This window comes from Pinus tabuliformis, chromosome 2_1, assembly GCF_031772625.1.
Source record: "Pinus tabuliformis cultivar Carrire ecotype Pingquan chromosome 2_1, CPIR1, whole genome shotgun sequence".
Classification (NCBI taxonomy): Eukaryota; Viridiplantae; Streptophyta; class Pinopsida; order Pinales; family Pinaceae; genus Pinus; species Pinus tabuliformis.
Genome location: NC_142299.1, coordinates 823,683,198 through 823,700,710, shown reverse-complemented (window position 1 = coordinate 823,700,710; position 17,513 = coordinate 823,683,198).

Sequence of the window (17,513 nt, the reverse complement as noted above, 5' to 3'; positions counted from 1 at the left end):
AACATCAATAATTGGCAAGTCTTTGAGAGTGAAACACAAATAAAAAACTTCCTTACTCTAAAAGAAGAATTTTCCGGCATTAACATTGATACTAGCACTGTGCATGATCAACAGCAGGTATACACAATCAAGCAGAATATATCAGCTGAAACAGCAAATCTGGTTTTGCACCCTACTACCTTTAATAACGAAAATATACAGGAGCTGAAGCAAACAGATTTAGATGAAATAGCTGAGACAGAAGCCGAAGTAATTGATCTAAAAGACAATTTTCTGCCCATAGGTTTAACCCCTTTGGAGGATTTGTTTGATTCAAATGATATCTCAAGAAAACCAAAAATGCAACCGCTGAATGCTGAAATTGAAGACTGTAACATTGGAACCACAGAAAATCCCAAAATGATAAAATTATCTAAGGCATTACCAGCTGATCAAAAGTTGAAATACATTGAATTGTTCAAAGAGTTTCAAGATATCTTTGCCTGGAGTTATGAGGACCTAAAGTCCTATGATACCTCAGTCATCCAACACACCATACCTTTAAAAGAAAACCAAAAACCTTTTAAACAAAAGCTTAGGAGAGTCAACCTTGTCCTCCTTCCCCTCATTGAAAAATAAGTTAAACGTATGTATGAAGCAAGAATCATTGCTCCAATCAGGTTTTCAGAGTGGATTTCAAACCTAGTGCCTACTAGGAAGAAAACGAGAGAGATTAGACTATGTGTTGACTTAAGGAATTTGAACAAAGTCTCTCTCAAAGACCATTACCCCTTACCAAAAATGGATCATATCCTGCAAAGGGTAGTGGGAGCCTCTAGGATCTCATTATTAGATGGATTCTCTGGATTCAATCAGATTTTAGTACACCCGGATGATCAAGACAAAACTGCCTTCACAACACCTTGGGGAACTTTCAAATATGTCAAAATGCCTTTTGGGCTTAAGAATGCAGGGGCCACGTTCCAAAGAGCAATGGATATAGCCTTCACCAAAGAAATCTATGATTTTCTGGTGGTCTACCTGGATGATCTTACTGCCTTTTCAAAATCAGACCAAGAACACTTAGAACACTTAGAACATTTGAGACAAGTTTTCTTAATTTGCAGAAAATATGGCATATCTTTGAATCCAAAGAAATCACTGTTTGGCCTAGAGGAAGGTAAACTCCTAGGGCATATAATCTCAAAAGATGGTATTAGGATTGATCCGGACAGAATTCAAGCTATCCTTCAGGTCCCTCATCCAAGAAACATCAAAGAATTACAAGGTTTTTTAGGTAAGATTAACTTCTTGAGAAGATTCATTCCTAATTTGGCCGAGCTCATAAGATTGTTAAATAATATGTTGAAGAAGGATTCCAAGGTCAAATGGACCATGGAAGCTAAACAAGCCTTTAAGGACATCAAAAGGGCATTGACAAACACACCAGTTCTAACAAGTCCTAGGTTTGATACAGACTTCATCATTTTTTCCTTTGCATCTAAGCATACAATTGCTGCAGTCCTGTTACAAAAATATGACCAAGGCTGTGAAAAACCCATTGCATTTTTTAGCAGATCCCTTAGAGATGCCCCCTTAAAATATCATATTATGGAAAAGCAAGCCTATGCATTGGTAAAGGCCATTAAAGACTTTACAATATATATTTTGTACTCTCATATAATTGCCTATGTCCCAAATGCAGTGGTTAAGGACATTTTAACTCAAGAACGAATTGAAGGCAAAAGGGGCAAATGGATTGCCAATATCTTAGAATATGACATTGAAATCAAGCCTACCAAACTCATAAAAGGACAAGGTCTAGCCAAGCTAATGACTGAAACCAATTTCCAAGCCCTTGACATTAATGAACTGGACAACGAACAGGAGATGGCGACTCCACAGATCAACCAAGCCTTTTTGCAATCTCCCTGGTATGCTGATATATGTTTTGTATTGTTAAACCTGCAAGCTCCTCCAGGGTTGTCCAGAACTAAGAAAAGGTTCTTAAAAATGAAAGCATCAAAATTTTGTATCATAGATAATGTTTTGTTTTGGAGAAATCATGAAGGAATCTTACTTAAATGCCTAACATTCGATGAAACTGACAATGTCCTCAAGGAATTTCATGCAGGTGATTGTGGAGGACACTTATACTGGAAATCCACAGCTGATAAAATTAAGGGCTGGGTTTTATTGGCCTTCCCTATTTACTAATATGGGAAAATTTATAATGTCTTGTCACAAATGCCAAATTTTTGAAGGCAAAAGAAAGCTATTTCCTTTACCACTCAAACGTATCTCAACTGAGAGACCATTCCAGCAATGGGGTTTAGACTTCATTGGTGAAATCCACCCTTCATCCTCTGGTCAGCATAGGTGGATTTTGACTGCTACAGACTATTTTACCAAATGGATAGAAGCCATCCCTTGTAGGCAAGCCAATGACTCCATCATTATACAATTCCTGGAAACCAACATCTTGTCCAGGTTTGGCTGTCCAGATAAAATTATTACAGACAATGCTGCTGCTTTCAAGTCCAAAAAAATGATCAACTTTTGCCATAAATATCACATGACCTTGGGTCATTCCACAGCTTATTATCGTCAAGGAAATGGCCTAGCTAAGTCTTCCAATAAAATCCTCATCAACATCATCAAGAAGGTTTTGGAGGAGAACAAAACGAATTGGCATAAGAAGTTGGTAAATGCACTATGGGCAGACAGGTTGACCACTAAGAGATCCATTGGCACAAGCCCATATGAACTAGTTTATGGAATGGAAGCAAGATTTCCTTCATCTTTGGGGATCCCTATAATCAAGCTACTGCAGGAGATACAAGCTGAGCCAAATGACATTCAAAGAAGGATCAATCAGACAATTCACCTACAGCAAATGAGAGAGGAAGTCTATCAGAGAACCCAAGTACTACAAGATAAGATCAAGAGAATATTTGACAAAAGAACCAAAGCTGAAGACTTCTTCATAGGAAGTAAAGTGTTGAGATGGGATTCCAGGAGAGAGGATAAAGGAAAACATGGCAAGTTTGATTTCTTGTGGAAGGGACCTTATGTCATTTATGATGTACAAGGTAATAACACTTATTTTCTGAAAAGTGTGGATGGCTCAAACACTGAGGAAGGCCCAGTCAATGGGAGGATGCTCAAGCATTATTTTGACCCCCTTTGATCAAGCACTACATAGTTGTATATTGTACATAAATATTTGTATTTTCAGTATTTTTCATTTACAGCAGATAGATAAAGGACCAAGTGGAGCTGATTTTGAGAAAGATCGGGGTACTGCACCATTTTTGATACATGTTTTGATCCAATCATTGGAAAGCAAGGGAAAGCACTTGGGAACTATCAAGGTGATGAGGAACACTCAGAGAAACAAGTAAAAAACAGAGCTATAATTTCACAGCAAATCAGCTTGCAGGGTATTTCATACAAGTTTCTAAAGATTCAGATGAATGGTCTTTAACAAAAGGAGAATTCAGGCTGCAGCAAGATTAGAAAAAATAAGGTGATCTGACCTGTTGTTCTTGACTTTTCATCTGGAAAAGCCATCCCCAAGTGGAGCCACTGTTAGTCTCCTACACCAATAGGGTTTCATTTTTCATGATTGACAGTGAAAGTGCCAAAAATGTTCATCTTTGATGATACAAAGGTTCAATCGTTTGTGAAAGTAACAGACAGTTAAAAAATGTAAAGAGGGTATGCCTTAAAAGAATAATCAAAAGGCAAGAAAATGAATTGGTCAGAAAAAAATCATTGAAATGAACCCCAAAGAAAGACCAGGAAAGTGGCCAACCAAAATGCCACTGCTATCTTGATGGATGACCCAACAGTTCAAGCTGGGCCATGCCATGTTTTAAATTGCCTGTTCTAGATTAGAGAATGCATATATGTTCAAACAATTCAAGCTTGGAAGATGAGTAGCTGGATAGAGAAAGGAAGGAGCCCAATTGCTTAAGCTGGGCCCTTGGAAGACATAAGGGTAGATTTAGATAGGAGGGCAGCAAAAAGAAAAGAGGATAATCAAGGTTTGCAAGGCTAAGTGCACCCATCCAAAAGAAGAAAAAATGTTAGGTCTATTAGGCAGGGTAGGCAGTTGGAGGTTGCAGAAGCAAGGTCTGATCACATGATATGTTGAAAATCATATCCTATCTCATCAATAAGAGAAGGGCAAGAACAATGGTCCATATGGCAAACTATCAAACTATCTCTAACTTCCCTCATTCCCTTGAAAATGTTTCTTACTAACATTCCCTTGAGGACTTTAGGATCTGCCTAAACAATCCTCCTTGCATTTCTCCCTTGAGAAAGTCAGGACAAGTTGTGACCTTCTTCTTCAAAAAGAAGCCACATTTCTTGTGTAAAGCCCTCACTTCATACTTCATCTATCTCTAGTTTCCCACTTCACCTCACATACCCATATTAACTTCTAACCCTATTATATAGCTCCCTAGTACATCCCCACCCCTATTTCTTATAGAAAACTATAGAAAATTCCCAAAAAATATATTAAATATCCCCCCCCTTAGCATTATAGCTAAGTAACATGGTTATGGGAGACATTAGTCCATCTGGGGCTATAGTCAACCCTTTAGCATCCTTACCCCGGAATTAGTCTAACCCCTGGTTAAGACTAATAGCACACACCTAAACCCTTGCAAAAATTGCTCCCTCAGTTGAAATCCAATGTTTAAATGGTAAAAGGTTTAAATATTTTGTATTAAACCTTGTGGCGCCATGACCTGCATTAATTCGAAACCCAAAACCCACCAGAACTAAAGTTTTAAACCCGTGCCACAAAATATTATTTAAATAATGGGTGGGTCCCACTCTGAAACCTGCACGCCGTGGCGGAGGCCCCGCCATCCGTTGATCTCCCACCACACCCGATCCAACGATGGGCGGGTGATCTGAGCCGCCAACATGTCGATCTTTAACGTACGGGGGATGGGCGGTTTTGCCGTCGTACCCCCGCCACGTGTCTTCAGCCCGGGGTGTTCGGAGTCCTCCCCCCCGAATTCGCTTCTCCCAAAGGCGGTGCAGGGAAATCGAAAACCGCTGACCAGAAACCGGCCATCCCCCATTACGTCAGCGCTCTCGTCACTGTGACATCACCCCCGGGACCCTGCCTCTATCCCACGTCGCCCGCCACGTTGTCTTTGCACCCCGACATTCTGCCACCATGTCCTGCCACGCTGTCATCCCAGTCAGCATCCACGTCACCCGTCCGTACCCGGGGCCCGCTGATGACGTCATCGCGGGAAAGCGCCTATGCGACAAATTTATTGTTAAAAAGGCCGAAAGTGACCATTTTCGGTCATTTTCATTGTACAATTGGGGTTGCGTTGTTCTGCTAGTCACCTCCAACTGCCTCCAAATTATAAAATTCACTTTGGACGCCATCACTCGCAAATTCGACGACAGTCTTCGTCCTCCAATCAATTCGACCACCCTCGGCGTTGGCTAATCCAGTTATTTTCCAAATTGAACCCGTTTGCCCATGTTCTTCCCATTCTCTACAAATTTTTCCACTAAAGTGCCTACAAAACTCCTTAATTTAATGGTACTGTCTTGCAAATGTTGGCCTAAATAATCTAAAGCACACCCTGTTTAAGATAGTCGAGCACTATACATAAATTTCATTGTCACAGAATCATTTTCGGGCTTGAATTTTTGACATACTCTCACACCTGCCCAACATTGTTCCCTTTTGCCGTGTTTCGATTCAAGCTCTCAGTATATTAAGCTGAAATCCTTTTCTCCTCTGCATTTACCCTCACTGCCTCTAAATTCTGAAAGTTCACCAGAAGAAACTAAAGCTCAAATCAAACTCTTCAAGTTGTTCTTTTCAAAAGGCAACTTTGGCTCCAGCTACACTCATTCTGCCACTCCTCTTCAAATCCTCATAAGCTATCATCTTCAGCCTGTTATACTCAAAAACTTCATTCTAAAGATAACACCTGAAAGTTCTACAATGGCTGCACCATCAGCTCTCAATGTCACTCCTATGAATCCACCAAACAAGGAGCTTGAAGCCATGCCTCTTGCTGATAGAGATTACCTTATCCAAGATCTTGTTGGTGACAGAAACCACTTACAGACCTTCTGCCAGTTGAGAAACAACTATCTAAGCAACAATGACACATATGGTATATGGGAGTCCAATCTGCCTTATTATTTCCTCCCATCTGTCAATATCTTTCTGAAGCTCATCCGCTTATGTGCTGGGAAGTATGATCCAACTCAGAGAATTGTTAAGTCTCCATCTGGGAGCATACTTTTTCACATTAATCCTGAATCCATCAACCAAATGCTCAATTTCAAGCAGACTCAGCTGTTGTTTCCCTTCTCCATGAACTATTTGCTAGATGCAAGCGCGAAACTCTCCACTGCTAAAATTGAAAAGATCACCAAGACATTCATGAGGGCAGACCGCCAGCCTACAGGGCCACCTCCTTTCTTATATGTCCATTTCAATGAGGTAGGCTTGATTTAGAAAGAATGTACTCCACAGCCAAAGACAACAGAATCAAAACATTGGAGGATATTATTGTGGACTTAGGAAATGATCCTAAGGATCATAAGGGTGTGAGGGCCCTTATGAAAAAGAAGGATGATGATATTGCTGCATTGAACAAGAGATTGAGATTGCTTCCTACTGAGCACCCTCAAACAGGAGAATTGCAGAAAGAAAATGAAGCTGAGGATAAATTGGATCTAATGATGAAACTGAACCAAAGAGTAATTGATCTAGAAGGGGAGTTGGAGAGAGCATTGCAAGACAAACAGGGAGAATCAACCTCCCAGCCTCCTCAAACTGCCCCAACTACTACAGCAACTACAGAAGCAGCAGTGACCCCTCCAACGGCTACAACAACTACAGATGCTACAGCGGCAACAACAACAGCTCCTGAGGCTAGCATAAGCATGGGCTATTTGACCAAAGTTGTCAAAGAGCTAGAGCTTCAGGCAATAGAGATCAAACAAGCCAAAGAAAAATTGGCTGCGCTAGAAACAAAATATGACAAATCCAAAATGACAGTAGCAGAGCATACTAGAGAGATTAAGGCCCTAAAGGACAAAATAAAGACCTTGGAAAAGGAACTAAATTTAGAGAAAACTCTGGCGGAGATAAAGAAGATTTTGTGGACCCAGATTAACCACTCTATTACCAAACAGTGGAAGTCAATCAAAACAGTGCATGAGAAGATGGAGTTAATAGGCCAAGCACAAGTTGAAAGCCAGAAGGCCAGAGCAACACTAGGAAATATGCCTGAGCAGGCGAACAGGATGATACGTTTCCTCAACACTCACACCAAGGAGGAGTTGGCAGCCCTAAACATCAACAGCAGAACAGATGTTGTTCTAACAGTTAAAAAAGTGCTGACCCTCAGAAATTTTGTGAAAACTTTGGAGAGGAAATGCCAGGAAATGCAGGCTGAGGTAGATGACTACAAGCTTAGAATGGGTGCATTGCAAGACAAAGGATTGCCCAGCCTATTGACCGGCGCAGGAAGACTGCTCACCCGTGAGAAATATGCCACTAGGATGACCAATTTTATTGCAAATCAGATCACAGCATCCACCGGCACTTCTGAAGAAGCAGGACCTCCATCAGGGTAGGGCCTCTATAACAAGCTAGAAAATTTATTCTACATTGAGCATGAAATTAATCACCTGTTTGAGGTCCCACCAAATTTTTACAGGTACACAGAGGCAGATGAAACTCTAACAAAAATACGAAGACACCAACTGCCTAAGGAGGATTGGTGGCAGGCAATGCTGCAAATTTTGCCCCAATAATCTTAGTTCGGTCTCTTCTAATCAGCTTCAGGTCAACAAAAGTTAAATGCAGCATGAAGACAGCAGGCAGGGCGGGTGAGAATAATGACTCAGCCAAGTACTGGGACAGCAAGCCAAAGAAAGGAAACGCGCAAATTTTGGACAGCACGGCTCCAGCCGACTCAATGGGTCACAAAAGTCAAAGCTTTCTGACAATTTTGGATAGCTAATGCACTAAATAGTTATTACAGCATTTACTCTCTCAGCTGTAATTCCTCAGGGGTTGGCATAGAACTTATGAGCCATTAACTCATTAGCTAGATATTTTGTATATAAATTTTGTATATATACCTCCCCATACAAGGTATTTGGGGTTGGCGAATTTCTCTCTGAGACACTGTTGTGTATATTTTCAGACTATCTAATACAAATGGCCGGAAAAGTTCATGATCTCTGCGTTGTCTGATGTTAAAGTGATGATTTGCATTCTGCTACATAATTCTCGTGTTGTCTAATGGAACAATAAGTTATCCTAAACTATGTTTTGTCTTTCTATGTTTTCTTAACTCAAATATATGTGTCATTAGCTTAGCAATAGAGAAAAGGAATAGTACAGGAATTGTTTAAATACACCCTATGCTCAATCTCTGTTGTTAAAAAATGTTTTCTGCAGAACTAATCATAAGCATGAATTCTTAATTGCTCATGTTTGTATTCATTCTATCATTATGAATGTTATTAAAGAATTCTTAAATGCTCCTAAATAATGTTACCACTATTCCCTCTATCAGTTTAGTGAAAGATCCTTATTTGCCTTTCACTCCCTGATCTCATCCCATCATATTACAAATTTGAAAAATTGTTCCATAGATGCTTCTCTGGCTCTGTAGCATAACCTTTTCCTCAAAAAGTTATTTCCAGCAGTTCACCACCATCAACTCCATGCCCAATGGTCTAGATTATTCTGCAAAAACATACATGTTCTGACTGAAATCATCATCCCAACAAATTCAAAACAAAATCCTGTGCACCATAACTAGCCTAAAATTCACACCAAAACAACACTAAATCAGAAAGAGAGAGCCCTCTCTGGTTATAGGTAAGCTAGGACCTGTGGCCAAAAGATTGGTTAGTGGTTACCTCGACCGTATTCCCTTCGGAGTCAAAGGGAACAACCTGAGTGATAACAGAAGGATTGAATCAACCCCTTGACGATATAACGTGTCACCTATGATAACATATTTCTTTGCTAGGTGACGTAATTTCCGATGTTCATCCTTAGAGAAGGTACAGGGAAACTTCGAAGTCTGGAGATAGACAATGATATCTCCATACCAAGGGTCGAGTGAAGAGATGAGGAATAAATATTCGTCAGGAAAACTTTCCTCATAAATAGTATCCTCTCCACAAGGCAGCTTAGAAATTAGTTCGGCGAAAACCATGGATTTCTTAGACTTGGCAGACAAGAACTCAAGATCAAATTCTTGCAAAATGACTATCCATCGATTATATTTGCCCCCAATCACTCACCTACTGAGAACAAATTAAAATGGATTGACCACCGCTAAGACAAAATTTTTGCGTATCAAGATATAATGATGGAGTCACTGGATAGCATGGACAGCTACCAAAGCCAACTTCTCGACTGGAGAATAGCGAAGTTCAGGACCTATTAAGCCTCGGGTCAAGTAATAAATCACATGCTCTGTGACAACATCATCTCCCTGAACGAAAACCATACCAATGGTTGATTCTACTGCAGTGAGATATAAAAGGAAGTCCCTACCATAATCCGGTGGACTCAAAAGCGGGGCAGAGACTAATGCCTTTTTCAAAGCATCGAACAAACGCTATGCAAAGTCATCCCATATGAATGGAACTCCTTTGCGTAGCAAATACATAAACCCTTTAGTGATCTCAGCATAGTTTGCTATAAACCATCTTAGGAAATTAGCCTTCCCTTGAAGACTTTGAGGTTTTCGAATTGAGGACAAGGGAGGCAACTAAATTATTGCCTCAACCTTGAAGGGATCAACCCGAATCCCTTCATTTGACACGATGAACCCTAATAACCGACCAGATGTAACCATGAAAACGCACTTGTTGGGATTCAACTGGATTTTATAAAAAGGACATCGCTCAAAGACCAATCGAAGATGACTGGGGTGATCAGTTCTCTTTCGAGAATGAGCAGCGAGATCATCCAAGTATGCTTCAATGATATGTTTAATGTCATGCAAAGCATATGACATGGCCCGCTGGAAAGTGGCTCCAGCATTTTTAAGACCAAAAGGCATCTTTCTGTATGCAAAGGTACCCCAGGGACATATAAAATTTGTCTTATGTTGATCTTCAGGATGGATAGAGATCTCATTATACCCAGAAAAACCATCCATGAAGGAAAAATTCTCATTACCCGCACACTCGTCAATAATCTGATCAATGAATGGTGTGGGGTAATTATCTTTTAGACAAGCTTTGTTTAGGTCTCTAAAGTCGATGCATACTTGGATTGTTCCTTGCTTTTTATCCACCAGGACTGGATTAAACCCAATCGGTAAAAGGAATAGGGTATATGAAACCCGCCTTGAGCAGCTTCTCTACTTCAGCTTTAATGGCTGCTGCTTTCCTAGGATTAACCGACCAAATCGTTTGACGAACTGGTTTGGCATTTTCATACGTCTTGATATCATTTTGAACTATGGATGGATCAATTCCAGGCATTTCTTCATAAGAACAAGAAAATACATCTCGAAATTCCTTGAAAAGGTTAGTGTAAACTTGAATTTCTTCTGGGGAACATTCAGTTCCGATGAAGATATTCTCGATCACGTTAGGGTTTGTAGAGATTTTTATAGGTATCATTTTTGAAATCACTGACATGTTACCTTCGACACGAAAGTGTGCTGGAGCGAAAGGATTTGATACTGTACAAACATCGCTAGTAAAGAGCTCGGAGAACCTAGACTCCACTTCCTGCAATGGAGGAAGAAAGTATGAAAGATGGTGTAAGTTTTCCCAAGGTCAATCTGCACCCATCATTACTTCAAGGATTGCTTCTTCAGAAGGTAAAACCTTATCTAAGCATTCCAAGGCAGAGGTAGAATCAAGGGTCTGGGCCGGGGCCACGTCACCATCTAACTCCTCTTCAAAAAAAGGAGTAGAGTGGTTGTCTGCAGAGTTAACGATAGATTGATATCTAAGCTCAGCTGTAGACATAGAGAATGCCATTCCATTAACTTATCATTCAGCTAATGTGGTCATAGGTTAAGGCAAGGTCCAAGGGTCTGAAAACTAATTATTTCAAAAGAATTCTTTTCGAGGAGACTCCTTAGATGATGAAACGACATTGATTCTAGTGATAGGAGGGGGGAAATCAAAGGTACCCATCAATGAGGAATACATCCCAACTCCTAGATTCTCAGTAGATCGATGAGGGTTATCCACTAGAGGAATAGTAGAGTCAGTGAATGCTTGAGGATCGACTGGAGAATAATCTGGTTGATCAACCTTAATGATTTTCCCTTCATGAGGAAACCAAATGACACGAAACAAAGTCAAAACAACGGTGTCCATTTCGTATACCCAGTTCCTTCCTAAGAGGAGATTGTAGTCTAGGTTAGCATCAATGACTTCTACTTCAACATTGACGACCTTCCCCCCAACACATATGGGAAAGGTTGGAACAATCCCATGTGGCTTATGAGAATGCCCATCAAATGCAGTCAGGACGGTGGGTGAAGGAATAGCCGAAGACGATCCAATAGCCTTCTAGCATGACATCGACATGACGCATGTGGAAGCTCCTTCATCAATAACGGTATGAAAAATGTTAATTTTCTGGTATGTAGACTTTATTTGGAAAGCCATATGATGAGGGTCACTTTTTGACATTTAACATGTCGAAAGTGAGCACTAAAGAGTTAATTGGATCAACTGCCCCAATCACGGAAAGTAAAGCACTTCGTTGAGCTGGACACGACTGGAGAACCTCTAAAGCGGACATGGCACATGGACTCTGAGCTAGATCCTCAATAATGGAGCAGTTTTGTGTGGCCCTAGCATTAGGATTAATAGTCGCATGTTTAGCGGAACCTTTCAGTATCCGTGGTATAGTCTTGACAGGGGGTCGCTCAATATGAAGGTCAGTATTTCTAGGAGCAGTGTTGTCCTTGGATGTTTCAGTTTCATCGTAATCACGTGACCAAGTGGCCACATGGACATCAAAACCCATCATGAAAGCATTTGATGACTTTTCCCCTTCCTGGTTGCCCCCTGCAGAGGTTCCAGGGTTTGAACTCGCGCCAGCAAGAAGTTGCTGCCCTTGGGGAAAGGATTGGTTAACACAGCTTGAGAACTAGAAGTCCCTTGCTACCCTAACAAGCACTGAGTGTCTTCAATCTTGGGGCAGAGGTGAGTTAAATGGTCTCCACCACATAACTTGCATGGAAACTTGACTTTCCTTTTAGACTCATTTCTACCACCACCAGCATTATTGCTAGGATTATTTGCATCAGTCTTCCCATCTTGACTCTTTTTCTTACCTCATCCTTTCTTCTTCCCATTGGAATTTTGATTTCCTTTGGGGTTGGTTGATTGGATAGCATTGACTAAAGAGGGTTGGGAAGACGAAGGATTAGATGATGTGACTTGGTTGTTAGAAGTAGTTTGTAAAGAAAATTGCTGCAATGGACTCAACAAGTTCACCGCATTTGTGTCTACCGATCCAATGATACCATACGCATGGGGGCTTGGCTTCGACTTGGCTATATCAACCTTAGACCCAGGAGAATCTGGCAATATTTTTTGAAGGATCCCAGACTGAGAGTAAATCAATTCTAATTGCTGGGCCCTAAAAATAGCTTGCTCCTTAGAATAGACTCTGAACATGGAGACATCCTTAGAGATTTCAAGTTGTAAATTTAAAAAACCATTCGTGATGGTATTCCAGAGGAATCTCGGCCTTGATGAGCCTCTTTCTCCAGCTCCATTCCTGAATATGATCAGAATGTGAGTTGTCGTGTCCTGACGGAAATTGGCCAGAAGTTTAGTTCCGACATCATAACAGATGGGAAACTGGAAATGGTTTAAGAAAGTATTAGCTAAGTCAGTGAAATATGTAAAGCTTCCCTCTGGCAACTCTATATACCATTTGGCTGCATTACTAGTCAAGGTGCGTTGAAAAAGTCTCAACCTAATCGAGTCATCAATAAGGGAGTTTGATGAGCACCACAAATGGAATGTGGTTACATGGTCGCCAGGGTCCTCACCACCCTTCCCTTTGAATTTTGGAATGTCCGAAGGTAGTTTGGTTGGGATCGGAGGCCAGGTCGGGTTGTACTTGATTGGATCGTTTGTTAATTTCCTGACATCTGGCAAGTTCAAAGTTGCTAGAAAAGGAAGCCTATGAGGACCTTGGGGGTTCCACCCTGACTGGGCGGAGCTCCCAAAGTTCTGAAAAGATTGGCCTAGATTTTGGAAGGCACCAGGCTTCCCGAAGTAACCCGCAAAACCAGCCAAACCAAAAGGCAGACCTTGTGATCTAGCAAAACTCAGAGTTTGACCAACTTCGGCTGCAAAACCTCCATGACCGGTGAAGATTCCTCATAAAGGATTATAAGGGGTGGATAAACACTGATAAGGATTCCAAGAAGTAGCTAAGGGAGGAATACTTCAAAACAAACTAACTGTGGAGTACGGCCCACTCCCTTGTTGGCTGAAAAATGGATTCCCGGTTCCTATGGCACTAACTGTAGTGTTAGTCCAACCTTGGAAAGGATTACTGCCTTGTCCTATAGAAGAAAAGGCATAGATCCTACTGTCAAGTTGGAATGTGGTATATGACTACTTCCGAAAGGAAAAGCCTGGAATGAAGCTGATCCACCCATCATGGATGTGGAGGCACTAAACGGAACTGATGGAATACCCTGTGAATGGGTGCCAAAAGGGAAGAATCCAGTACTAAAAGCATTGGCTTGGGAATTTCCACTCATAGAAGGAATGGAGGTAGACCCAACCGAAGATGTGCTAGCAAAAGACCCAAATAAAGATGCAGAGGGGATGGAAATGGTTCCTCCCCCTTGTACTGATGTTGGAGTCTGCATAGTTGTAGCACTTGTAGTAGAAGCCATGCTTCCAGTAGTGGTCATCGATGGTAAGTGCATAGTGTGACCTGGACTTGACAGTCTATGTGTCGGAGTCCCAATGTATCATAATACTTCTGGATAACTAGAAGGTAAGGGAGAATTCAGAGCCGCTAATGACTCTTGAACTTCTTCTACTTCTATGTTATCTTCCATCTGAAAGAGAACTCGAGAAAGAACTGGAGTGTTCCTCTCTTGTTCTGTAGAAGTACCAGGCCTATTCTGAACACTAATGGCCCCAAGAGGAGGATCAATCCCCGATGCGTCAGCTGCCACGGGTTGAAACCCATCGGCAGTATTACCTCTGCACCTTCTGGGAGAAGGTTCTAAACTTGGTGGTGAAAGACCACGAAGTCTTCGAGACCGTCTAGGTGATCGGTCAGCCACTTTGAATTTTTTATTAAGATCTAGCTAAAGACTCAAAAAATTGAAAGCTAGGCCAACTAGGAGAACAGAGCACACAGTAAAAAGTCCCTAAAAAATATTAGCCAGTCAAACAAATTTCGAGTATTTCCGCTCCGGGTGGGGAGGAGCGGACATCAAAATACAAGAAAGTGAAGTAATGGGCCTTCCAAAGATATTCTGGGATAATGACAACCCATTCCTATCAGTGAAGGTAATAGAGGAAGTTACGCTAACCTCCTAACAATAGCTTGCGCTGGTGCAAGCCCCCAAGCTTTACAAAGGTGCCCTCCAGTAGTACCGTCGAGAGTGATACAACGTCAACCTCAGGTGCCACAGGATTCCCCTCCATAGCCACCTGCGTAGATACCTAGGCATAGCAACTAAGGTTACCAAATCGTATCAGAAGCCAGGTGGAAAAATCTTGAGGTTAGATCTGACAAGTCAGAGAGGGGGTATCTCCCTTCCCTGTCTTCAAGAACCCTCGTGCTTAACTCCCAGATTTGGAGCTTTCCTGGTCTCCCTAATGTTATTGGATTTTCACTCACTATTCAGACTCCTATGTTTGAAAGTCTAAATGGCCTTGGAGATTTATCTCTCCACTCGCCTAATCGAAGGCCCTAAAATATCCTAAAACTTGTTGGTGTGTCTAACTTGACAATTATAAAAAGTTCTAGTATATTTTAATTAGTGCTTGTTTTTAAATGGGTTGTTCTTTAATTCAAGGGATAATCAGAAGTGAAAATAGTGGTTTTTTTATGCAAAAGAAATTAATAAAAACCAAACTACATGTAAATGCACTTGTTTTCGTTTTTCAATGAAAAGAAATTTCTACAAGGTTCAGAGGAACTTAAAAAAAAAAAAAAACAAGTTTTCTTTTCTTCTCTTTTACTCACGCTTCACACTCACAAAAGTTAAAAAAACTATGGATGCCTAAAAATATGTGAAAATCTATCCTAATGCAATGAGTACATGCTGATGCAAGACTTAAGACTACTCTAAATCAAGAAATGAAATTTACTTGTTTATCAATTTCTAATTTGTCACTTAAAATGTTTAGATAGAATATGAGTTACTATCGTTCATTTCATCTAAACACTAAAAAAAAGCTTCAAGAGAAACAAAAGTTCACTTTCATTCACTAAAATGAAACTAAATCAAAACAAAGTTCAAGAAAGCAAAACCAAGTTTTCCAAAAAGTTTTCTTCAAAAGCAAAAGCAAAAATGTCTTTTCAAAAGTGCTCTCAACAACACTGAAACTTTATGATTGAGAAATCGGAACCAAACACTTTGCAACCTGACAACACAAAATGGATGAAAACTCAACAATAAAAATGTGTTTTGAGATGCTTTCAACAATCAAAAGCAGCAATGGGAGGTTTGGCAACAAATACCAAAAGATCAAAAAGACAATTTTCAAGAAAGTATCAATCAACAACTTTCGAAAACAAGAAAAGTAGATGGTCACAAAATGTAGTTTTAACAAGCAAACACAAAAGGTCACCAAAACAAGATTTGACACAAATACTGAGATCATCCTTTCTACGCTGGCAAAAAAGAGTAGCCAAGACTCCTAACAAGAAATCTTGTGTGCTTAACAAAACGATGACGCTTGCAAATAAAACCAATAAGACCAACACTTTCCAAAATCAGAGAGAATTTGAAATCAGATACTTGTAAAACTAACAACTGACACTGGAAAGTAATTGTTTAGGACTGAATCAAACCAGTAGATAGACCTTCAGAAACAAAAGATTTAAAAAATCTTGAAAATTGCAAGATATATGCGACTGTATTGATGTACAGTTGCATGTATACACGACTGAGCCTAAGGAAACCTGCGTATACACAAGTTTACTTAAGGAAACATGCGTATATATGCTTCTGTAAACAAGAAAAACAACGTATACAAAATATTTCAAGAAAAACTAAAAAAGAGTCTGATGAAACTGACCGAACTTACAATTCAAGTTCCTACAGGAACAAACTACACAGCAGCAGCAAGCAAACAAACAGCTGAGCCCTGATTGGCTTGATTAAACCCAAACTAGGAACACCAATACTTTTATACAGATCAGAGGTTGTCTATACAGAGAAACACACATTCCATACAGCCATAATGCTAATATAAGCAAACAAGATGATAAGGGGCGTACCCGGGGGTCCTACATTTGGGAAGAGCCTTCCAGGGTCCAAACCCTTCTTGGAGTTCCTTTTGCTCCTTCAACCTGCAAAACAATCAATTCCAGAAAGTACAACAATATATGGACTAAACTTTATAAAGAAATCATCTTCATAGTATATTGAAAAGTAGTTAGTTATACAATTAAATAACCTTTCTTATATGAATCATAACATGGATATCATAAACATGAAGAAGATTTATATCAGGAACAAAGACAAATGTTTCTTTTATTATAGACAAATAAAGTTTAGAAAGGAATAATTTCACCTGATTCGTCCTTTCGCAGGCTCCAAGCGGAACCATCCTCCGAATTCGTCCAGTCTGAAGCCTTTAGCAAACTCCTTGCATGACTTACTCCATGATATCTCAAGTAGTAGATGAACATCATCACACAAGGAAACAAGGGTTTCCTATAAATGGGGGAAGTGCAGGAGGCACTAGGATCTTCAGACCTGGTCAGGGAAATCTCAGCATAATAACCTTTCTCTCTCTTCTCTCCTCCTTTAGGCCTTCCCATTGAAGCCTTTTTATACTTCTCATGAAGTATTTTTTTAGTTGGGAATTCGTTGGGAACAGTTGGGCCACGGGCACTAACAGGTGATCAGTAGGTAAAACCTGTGATCTCCTCCCGAAATTAGGGAGATTAATTTTTTTTTAAATTGTTTTAAGACATATACGCGGGTTGGGTATACACAGACCCGCGTATACACACGTTTAGCTCAGGGCAATGTCGCGTATAGGGAATAAAACACTGTTTTTTAAATTTTGGACCTGGTCTGGAAGGAGGGGTTGCCCTAGGCCATGAGTGCAGCATCACAAACCCCAAGAGTGAGATTTCGAGCTATAACATCTACAAGAGTGGGTCATTTGTCTAACTAATAGACCGAAGTACAGTATTAGTGCTCCAAGTGGTTGAAAGAAGACATGAGACTATAAACGCGTCTACAGGAAAGCTGTGCGGAAACAAGGTTCTGCGTAAGATAGGTTTATCGCAGGAATCA